Below are 10,501 nucleotides of genomic sequence, written 5' to 3'. Positions count from 1 at the left end.
AATAAATGTAACATAATAATGAGAGCCACCAAGAGAAGATACCTAAGCTAGTCCCCATACATCTGTATGCACAAGCTCTAATTTCTCCTTTTTGTTTTCCTTCCCAGTCTTTACAAAACTCACTCTCTTTTGTTTTCCATACACACAACTTTCACAAAAATCCATATTCACACATTTCAGACCTGGTAAAAATTTCTTTGAATGAATTACTTTCATACCTTTCTCACTCATGTGCCCAAGTCTATTGTGCCACAACGCTGTATCAGAATCTACAACAACTATTTGTTCTCCCTGCTCAACTACAACAATTGTTCCTGAACATTCATTTTTCTCTGAAACAATCAAAGTAGAAGGAACAATATGATCTGTACAAAGATATAAGGTTCCTAGTTTTACACCTTTTTCTACTACAAGGGAACCTTTTGAAACCTTCCAATTTTTATCTTTAAAAGTAACTACACAACCCTCATCACCGAGTTGCCCTGCTGAAATTAAATTCCTACTTAGTTTTGGAACATGTCTTACCTCATGTAGTAGCCAATGATTCTCATTTTGTAACTTAATCTTAATTTTTTCATTTCCAACAATTTGATAGGGTTCATTATCCCCCAAATAAACAAGCCCAAAATCCCCTTGGACATAATCAATGAAATACCCTCTATGAGGTGTAGCATGAAATGAAGAACCAGAATCTAAAACCCATGAATCAGCAACACTCTCTAAAGATAGAAGCAAAGCATCCTCTTTGGATTTGTTACTTACCACATTTTCCTCATTGTCTCCATCTGATTTATCTCCTTCATTTTTCTTTCGATTCCAACAATCTTTCTTTTTGTGCCCTGGTTTCCCATAGTACCCGCAATCATTTGGTCCTCTTGATTGAGACCTCCTCCCCTTTGACTTTCCTCTTGATTTCTCATGATTTCCAGAGTTATTTCCTCTCTCAGTTGTTCTACCCTTGCTTTGTGGATTCAAAGCACTTCCTGATGTAGATCCACCTGAGGATTTTCTACAAGTTTCCTCACTTAAAATAACACCAATCACATCATCATATTTTAGGGTACTAGATCCAGAAACATAATTACTCACCGCCATTACCAAGCCATTCTAGCTTTCAGGCAAAGAACACAAAATCAAGAGAGCCCTAATTTCTTCATCAAAATTGATACCCATAGAAGATAACTGACTAGTAATAGTATTAAACTCATTTAAATGATCTGCAACAGATCCACCTTCTGCCATTTTCATAGTAAATAAATGCTTCATGAGAAATACCTTGTTTGAAGCAGAGGGCTTTTCATATAGTGTTGCTAGAGTTTTCATCAAATCTTCTGTCATCTTTTCTTTTGTAATATTAAATGCCACGGATGGTGCCAAGCATAATCGAATGCTTTCGAGTGCCTTCCTATCCAAAAGATCCCATTTAGCCTTTGACATAGTTCCCTGATTCTTGGCTTTGCCTTCCAATGGTTTCCATAAATCCTTCTGATATAGATAGTCTTCCATTTGCATCTTCCATAACTGGAAGTTCTGCCCATTAAACCTGTCAACCTTCAGCTTACCCTCATCTGCCATTGCTCCCACTCAACCGTGAGACTCACACTTAACCATGAGACTTTCCTACAGAGGATAACTAAAAGACAACCTCGCTCTGATACCACTTGTTAGGATAAACCACAGATAGAAAAGAAAACTACATGCAAATATAACCAATAATAGAAAATAATAGATCACACAAAAATAAACACAAGGCACCAAGATTTAACGTGGTTCACCCAATCCTTGGGCTACCTCCACCAAATAGCAAGTTCAATCTTATTACAATCTAGTGATTACAACCTGATTACAATCCGTAATCCCTTACAGCTCAATACTGCCGCAAGAACCAATTTCACATCACAACATAATGAAAATACCTAATCCTAAACCCTTTTATACAAGTATTAAACCACTTTAGGGTTATAACATGTTGGCCATATGTCGGCCATAATATGTTGGCTACCATGTCGGCCACGGCCCAAAATTTTTTTTCGGGGCAACCCCACTATTTATGAAGTATGTATAGTACTTTCCTGATTAGTCACCATAATCTAGCAACATGGAGGATTGCATAAAATAAGTAAAAAATAAAAGAAAACACAACATTAATCATTACCCATTTTTTTGGGTGTAAATTCCATAATCACAAGGCTCATTCCCTTGTAGAAGCCTTTGCCACAATGACATCACCTCTAAACCATGCAAATGATGTAGATGTATGTATTAATGTATGTATGTGTATATGTATGTATATATGTATGTATATATACATACCAAGAAAAATGGGCAGAGTTAATACCATTGTTAATGGGCATTATATTTCCCATACATACATAAATTACACACACACACACACACACACACACACACACACACACACACACACACACATATTGCCCATTAACTTTGGATTATTTTTGTGGATGATTTTGAGGTAAGTCAGTTAGCATAGGTTGAGTGAATTTTATTGTTTTATTATTTGGATTCTGGAATATGTATGCAGTTGGATTGATGTTTCTATTGTGCTAAGATGTAATAAGCACCTTAAAAAAGATCTCTCTGTATACATACATAAATATGCACATACATTTATATGTATGTATGTATGTATGTATGCATGTATATATGCATGTATGTATGCATGTATGTATGTATCAGTGGTTATTTAAGATTTCATTGCCATTCCCTTGTGATCACCGCATTTTTTTGCCATGCCCTTGTGATCTCTACATCTCATTACTGTGCCCTTTTGATCTCTACATCTCATTCATTTTATTGTACCTAATATGATGAAATTTATATAGGAATTTGTAATCAACCCAACTAATCAACAACTAGACACATTTAATTGGGTTATGGCTTGTTTCTTTCTAAAAATATCTCATATGATATTTTTTTGTAAAATTTCTTGCGAACTTTGCCCCTTTTTCCTATTCTACATTATTTTTGTGGAGGATCTTGAGGTAAGTCACCTAGCACCTTAAAAATAATCTCCCTATAAATACATACATACATACATACATACATGTATGTATGTATGTATATATGTATGTATGTATGTATGTATATACATATGCATGTATGTATGTATGTATATATGTATGTATATATGTATGTATATATATATGTATATATATATGTATGCATGTATGTGCCCTTGTGATTATTTATTTTTTTGTTGTGCCCTTGTGATCTTTGTATATGTATGTATGCATATACATATATATACTGTTGGAATATTCAAATGGGAAGAGTACTTCTAAGAGGGGGGGTGAATCAGAAGTACCGCACTTTAATCTTTTTAAATCCTTTTAAAACAAATAACTGAAAGTAAACTTCATGTATGCAAACATATTAAATAAACATAAAGTAAACACATGCATCGACACACATAACACTAGAGTTTTGGTAACCCAGAAACCCTCTAGGAATAAGAAGGTAAAAATGGGTGGGGATGATACCCACAAAACCACTACAACAATAATTGTTTGACCACTTCTGATGGTCTACCATATTAAAGACCTGCCCTATTAAAGGCTTACACTATGTCAATAGTGACCTGGTTAAAGGATTTAAAACACTTTACATGAAGTGTCACCTTGTTAAAGGATTTAGTCACCTCTTCAAAGGATCTACAAAATAGCTGTTACGCTAACCTATCAACATAGGATTTTCACTATCTAATACAATTGCTAGAGAGTATTAGAAATCTTTTTCCTGATTGCTTACAATCTTCAATTGCTAATTTTAGGCACTTGATCTCCTCATTCTGATGTGATCCTTGCTTGATTTGATATCTGTTTGTAGCCCTTGTTCTGTTCTGATCAACTGGATGTGTAATTGCTGCTCAATTCACTAAGTCTTTGATGTCCCTGCTGTTTGCCTTGTTTTGCAATTTTTTCTATCTGCTTAGCAACTTCCTTAACTTCTATTTAACAACATAAAATTGTGGGGTCTAAGCTTTCTTATATAGACTTTGTAAACTTAGGTTTAGGTATGGATCCATGATCCATATTGAATCTTTTATTCCCATTCATTCCTTGCACTTTTCTCATTGGTTGCATGCCTTTTCTATTTTTCTTATTAGCTGCATGCTGATTGCATAGGAAATATAAAATATTCATTCTTCTCCTTATTATCCTTCAAAATCCTTCTATGTCAGCTCAAAAAAAGGGTTTACATCTGAGTTGGTGAAGCCACAAACTCATATGCTGATTCTTGTTACTCGACACATACTAGATTACTGGTGCTTGGCACATGTTTGATCCTCATTTACTTGACACCTATTACATTCCGTCTTGCTTGACACCTGTATAGTTTTGGCTCACTCAGAACATGAAGCATTCTGACTTGGTCCACATCAACTATGACTCGACACCTATATATCACTCGACACCTATATAATGCTTGGTACCTGAAGTCACTTGACACTTATTGGAATTCTGGCTTGGCACATGCTGTAGCTTAGCATATATAGTGTACTCGACTCCTATGTGAAAAGTGATTAAGTGTGTTGACACTCAATTGTCAAAACCATTCTGAGACCAACAATCTCCCCCTTTGACATGAGTGTAAAAAACACTTAACTAAACATTATTGGTCTGAGCTTATGAGTACATTAATCATTCTACTCTGCATATGTACAAAATTTCAAAATTTTGTTCAAAATACCTTATAACTCCCCCTGAGCTAATTGTGCCTTATCTATTCTTGCAACCAAAATTCTGTGTTGAATGTACTTGATATTCTTTGCCTTTTCCCTATTTTTGTAATATGTACCTGCTTGTTGAGCTATTTTGTCTACTCTGTCTGCACTTGTAGGTTTTATTCACATCACCCCCAAAAATATTATTTCTCCTCCACACTATTTACACATTAAGTCTTATCTCCCCCCTTTTGGCTATCTACAACGTTTTCCCTTTTATTCTCCAAAAGAATGAATGAAAGAATGTAATTACTAGAATACTTAGTATTCTCCCCCTTAGTCATATCTTCCTTATTATTATTTATCCCCCAAAACATTATTTCTATCTCTCCCTTTTTGATACTTATGTCAAAGGGTGCTAAGGAGTAATACCATATTTCGCCAAAAATGTGCTATTTACCTCCATTATCATCTTGAGAGCTGCATCCCAATTCTCCAAAGCAATTTCAAGTGACTTATACTAAATGGTAGTCTCTGCAGCAACATGTACAAGCCCATCAAGTGTAGAAAGATTAAGATCTTTCTTTAAAATAGTTTCAACATAGACTTGCTCTTTGTGGAGGACCTCCAGATGTGGGGTAATGGAGGACTGAATCTGCATCAATTTGGCCTTTATATTGGCCTCTTCACTTGTGAGTGTAGTTAACTCTCTTTGAGTGTGAAGCGATTGAGAAAAATGCTTCTCACTTTGAGCTAGATCTCTTGGTAATTGCATGCTAGAAATCTTAAGATTTCTCTCCAAGCTCAATATCCTTTGGCCTATTTCTTGTGTGAAATTGGAAAAATCACACAACTTTTTGTACAGTGAGAAAATGTTCTCAAGTACAGTTTTGACCTTTTCAATTTTCTTGGCCAATTCTGTTAGAGTAAATAATTAATTTAATAATTATTTATTCTATTTACTTAAGCTTACTTAGGTAAATGCATTTATTTATTAGTTGTAGTCTAGGAGTTAGTTATAAGTTGTTGACAATACGAGAGTTTGTTCTCTCCTAAGTCATACTTATCCTCTCACATTGTTCAATTACTTTCCACCTCAAGTGGATGTATGCTTAGTTGTCATACTTATCTCCTAGCATCTTCTAGCTTGTTCTAGAAGATTCTTGGAGCTCTTTATAAGCGGGCTCCCTCATTGTATCAAAAAAATCACTTCTCATTGAAAATACATATTTTCTTGTGTTTGCATACTTGTGGTTTCTCATGTCCATTTAGGGTTTTTCCCTTGCTCCTCGCTCTTCTCCCCTTGGCTTCTCTTTGACAGGTTTTCACATGCAGGTGATCTTGGGCATCTTTGGAGTTGGCTTTCATCAACTCCAACATGGTATCAGAGCCTTCTTGCTGTTGCTTCATTGAATATTTTTGAAGCCGTGATTTGGAGTCACAAACCCTAGTTTGTTTGTGCATTTTTTCTTCAAATCAAGGGATCAGCAAATTTTTGGAGCACTTTCAGCCCAAACGGACACCACCATTAGATCCAAAACGCCGTTTGTAGTTAGGATTCATATAAAGCTTTTCAATTTTGGAGACAAAGCTCCAAGAGGAACTTTTTTTTTGTTGCAGGGCTTCCATACGGATGATTTTTGGCAAAAAAAAAAAAAAAAAAAATAGGCTGCACCACTGGGCAGCCACCACCGTGCCACCTAGCGGTTGCTCATGCTCGACCTCCTTGCAACTTCTCCTTCGGCCTGCTCACTGTTGCACCTGGAAGTGCCGCACGCACTTTGTTGGCCCCGACCACAACTCCTGCTCTCAGCTCCACTAGAGTTTTCAATTGACAGAGCCACCTCCTTCACTGTCTGCGCCGCTCCGATAGTGTTTTTGCCACCCTGCTCTGCTAAGGCATCACTCTGACTGTGTTAGCACCACCCTCCTACGTGGAAAATTTTTATTCATCCATTTTTTGCAAACTTAGCGCACAATCACCACCACTTGGCAACCTACAGGGGTGACACATGGCTTGGGTGCCACGTGGACCTGCCACATCAGCGCCTGCCATGTGGCATCCACATGGCATTGCCACGTGGTAGCCACGTGACTTCTTTTTTGTTGTGACGACTGAAAGGTCGTCAAATTTAAGCTCATGAAATGATGACATTAGCATGGCATCATCAACATCTTAGACCTTGCATGCACCTCTCCTGGTTCTATTTTGGAACTACTATTGGTTTTTTGGCCATAACTTGAGCATACAAATGTATTTTTTTGATCTGAAAGAAACACTGAAAAGCAGGTTCTGAGATGGAGACTTTGGTGTAGGTATTTTTAGGTTTTGATGCATTTTTGCTACTCATTTTTGTAGTCAAAGTTTGAAGTTCTATTTTTGACTCTGGCAAGCATATCTTTTGCGTCCCATGTCAATTTTTTGAAAACTTTATATTTTTGGAAAGCTGGTTCTGTGTACTTTTCAAAAATGTGGTCCTTTTCCTTAGTGTTTGTCCCATGCTCTTTCTATCATAGTTTTGGAATTTTTGCTCTATGGTGGATATCTTGAGTGTTTTAGGCCCAAGGATCATTTTCCTGGCATGGTTTCCTTTGTTTTGAGCTGTACTTTCTTTTGTATCAGCTTGTTTTTAGTGTTGATCATTGTAGCTATCATTTTGAAGCACTTTTATGTATCGTACTAAGATAAAGTGCCACTCTTGCATTTCGAGGGTCATGAACATTATTTTGAGTCAGTTGTACATGCACTATTTTCATAAAGCACCATGGGGGGGATAGTTATTTGCTATTTTAGGCATTCTCCCTTTGTCAAGTGAGTGTCCCTTCCACCACATTAGCCCATGTAGAGTCAGTTTGACCGTGTCTTTATAGGTGTTTGTACCTCTTTCCCTCTCTCATCATTCTTGGTTTGTCTCCAGGAGACTTTGGCCCACCTTCTCAGTTGCCTATCATCACACCCCGTCTGCATTAAGGGTGGGTTATGCTATTGTTCTAATGCATCCATGGTTTGATGGTTCATTAGTGTGAACTATGTATTTAGTGGTTGATCCTATGTACAAGGCGATTGCAGTGGCTAGCTACCTACACATTTCGGTGAGATGGATCATCTACCATATAGACATGCTCGGTTCATGCCTTTTTCTTCCATGGAGGTTCTTTAGATCAGGAGTTTGGCAAATTTTGCGGCTTCTTCATGCTTCAGTGATGGTCTTCATGATCACTCCTTGTTCATGTTTTAGGGGACATTCCCCTAGTTGGAGGCTTCTTTAGTTCTTCACTAGATTCTTACCTCTTTTTGGGGAGGGTTTTTCCCATGTGATTTTCTCTCTTTCCCCATTTTTAGAGGTTGCATTTTGTTGCATTGTTCATGGGTACCTAACATGGCCTCGTTGTTGGGACCCATTCTGCATTTCATCTTAGTTTTGTGAGCTTAAGGCATTTCCCTAAGTTGCACTTAAGGGGGGCTGTTACAGTAAATAATTAATTTATTAATTATATATTCTATTTACTTAAACTTACTTAGGTAAATGCATTTATTTATTAGTTGTAGTCTAGGAGTTAGTTATAAGTTGTTGACAATACAAGAGTTTGTTCTCTCCTAAGTCATACTTATCCTCTCACATTGTTCGAGGACTTTCCACCTCAAGTGGATGTATGCTTAGTTGTCATACTTATCTCCTAGCATCTTCTAGCTTGTTCTAGAAGATTCTTGGAGCTCTTTATAAGCGGGCTCCCTCATTGTATCACAAAAATCACTTCTCATTGAAAATATATATTTTCTTGTGTTTGCATACTTGTGGTCTCTCATGTCCATTTAGGGTTTTTCCCTTGCTCCTCGCTCTTCTCCCCTTGGCTTCTCTATGACAAGTTTTCACATGCAGGTGATCTTGAGCATCTTCAGAGTTGGCTTTCATCAACTCCAACAAATTCTAATTGTGCAAGTGCTATACCACTTGATATCTTCTCGTTCACCTTCCCTTGAAACTTCCTCTCAGACCACTCCATAAGTTTGACGTTAGCATCCTGGTCTTCACTTGTCACCTAGTCAACTATATTTGATAATTGTTCCATTATAAGCTTTGAATCATCTGGTGATTGCAAGCCAAAGGCATCCATAAAGATGTCCTTTATCTCAAGTAGTGCTTGCTTGTGCTTATACTCCTTTCTGAGTATTTCTTGTTTTCTCCTTTTATTTAATGCATCCTGCATCTCTGTAATTTTCTCAATGGTTATAGTCTTTGAGTCATAAGAAGTTATGACTATCTCTTCATCTAATTTAGGATCTCCATAGTGAAGTACCCTGGTCACCTTTGTAGAACTCGAGCTTGGTGTGGAGATTTGCAAAGGTATGGCTTCAATGCTCGACTTTTGAAGAGTTTTTGTAGGAGTGCCTATTTTTGGTAACTCTACCAGTGTTTGTATTGTGGCCTGCTCCTCTCCTTTTGATTTATCCTCATTGTCTTCTGCAGATTTTTGTTCTTCTACACTCAATTTTTGAGTGGTGTCACTTGTTACTATTGCAATTGTTGGAGATGGTGGTGGAAGCATTAAAATTTGAGTACTAGTAGCTATATAGATGAAAGGTCATTCTTGTGGTTTCACCTTGTCTCTTTTTGGTTCTACTACTGCCTTCTGTAGCTCATCTACACTCACCAATACAAGATTTGTGCATAATTGTGCCTGTAGAGTGGATTGGTGAAGGATCTTGGAGAGATCCTCTGTAGTTAGGGGATTGATGTTCTGAGTAGAATTGTTAGGAACATCCTTGATTGTTATAGTGTCTACACGTGTGATGGTTACATGAGGAGGGCTAGGGGGTGACATTTGTGTGTCTTGCACACTTTGTTCTTCTTGCTGTTGCTTCTTACCTATTGCCATATCTTCTCCTTTTTGTGTTTCCTCATCTCCTTTTTCCTTATCCTTTTCCTCTTTCTTCTCTTCTTCTCCTTTTGCTGTTTTCTCCTCTTTTGACTTCTCTTCTATTTTCTTTTACTTCCCCACTACTTTGACTACCTTTTATATCTTAAGGTCACCTACTACTCTTATTTTATAGTTGTAACACTTCCTTACATCCTACACCATGACAACCTTGGGTGGAATTATGGACAATGCACCTTCAGGGTCATTTTTGTAGGCTACCTTGAGAATGGGTCTAAACTCAGGTTTTTTTACTTCATTACTAACCAATTGGATCTCATGACTTTCCTTTCCCTTGGGGTTCTTAGAACTAGAAGCCAATATACCAATCTAGGGTTTCAATATATTAAAAGTTTAACATTGCGTAGCTTGGAACTTGATAAATACCTTAGATCGACAAAATTTATGCTGAATCATTGTTGGAATTAGTAAAAAAGGCTTCAAGGTTGCTGTTTGACCGCTTGTACACTCTTCTTGTCTTTGCTCTGCATTTGAATGGCATAAAAATGATCAAGATTTGATCTTATACCTTTCAAAACCTAGCATTAAATGCTTAGTGCATATAACTGTACACTCAGCTCTTGAAGGTTTCAACATGACTCGACTCCTATTGGATTTTGGTCACTTGACTTCCATTGATATTTCTCAACTCGACATCAACCATCAACTCGGTCGCTACTAGCAACTCAACATGCATTGGAGCTTTACTCAACATTTGAGGATAGTTTGATAGTATTTGCAAAAACTTCAAATTTTGACTTGACATCTTTGCTTATGCTAATTTCTTCTTTGTAGTACTTCTTTGTCTTGGGACTAATGTATGATATAGCTTTGTATATCAGTCCCATACAACTATCCATGCTTAGTTGGATGATGTATGATCACTTGACCTCTTGGGTG

The sequence above is a fragment of the Cupressus sempervirens genome, chromosome 8 (genome assembly GCF_028749045.1).
Source record: "Cupressus sempervirens isolate cs-2001-9-10 chromosome 8, ASM2874904v1, whole genome shotgun sequence".
Classification (NCBI taxonomy): domain Eukaryota; kingdom Viridiplantae; phylum Streptophyta; class Pinopsida; order Cupressales; family Cupressaceae; genus Cupressus; species Cupressus sempervirens.
This window is presented reverse-complemented; position numbering follows the sequence as displayed.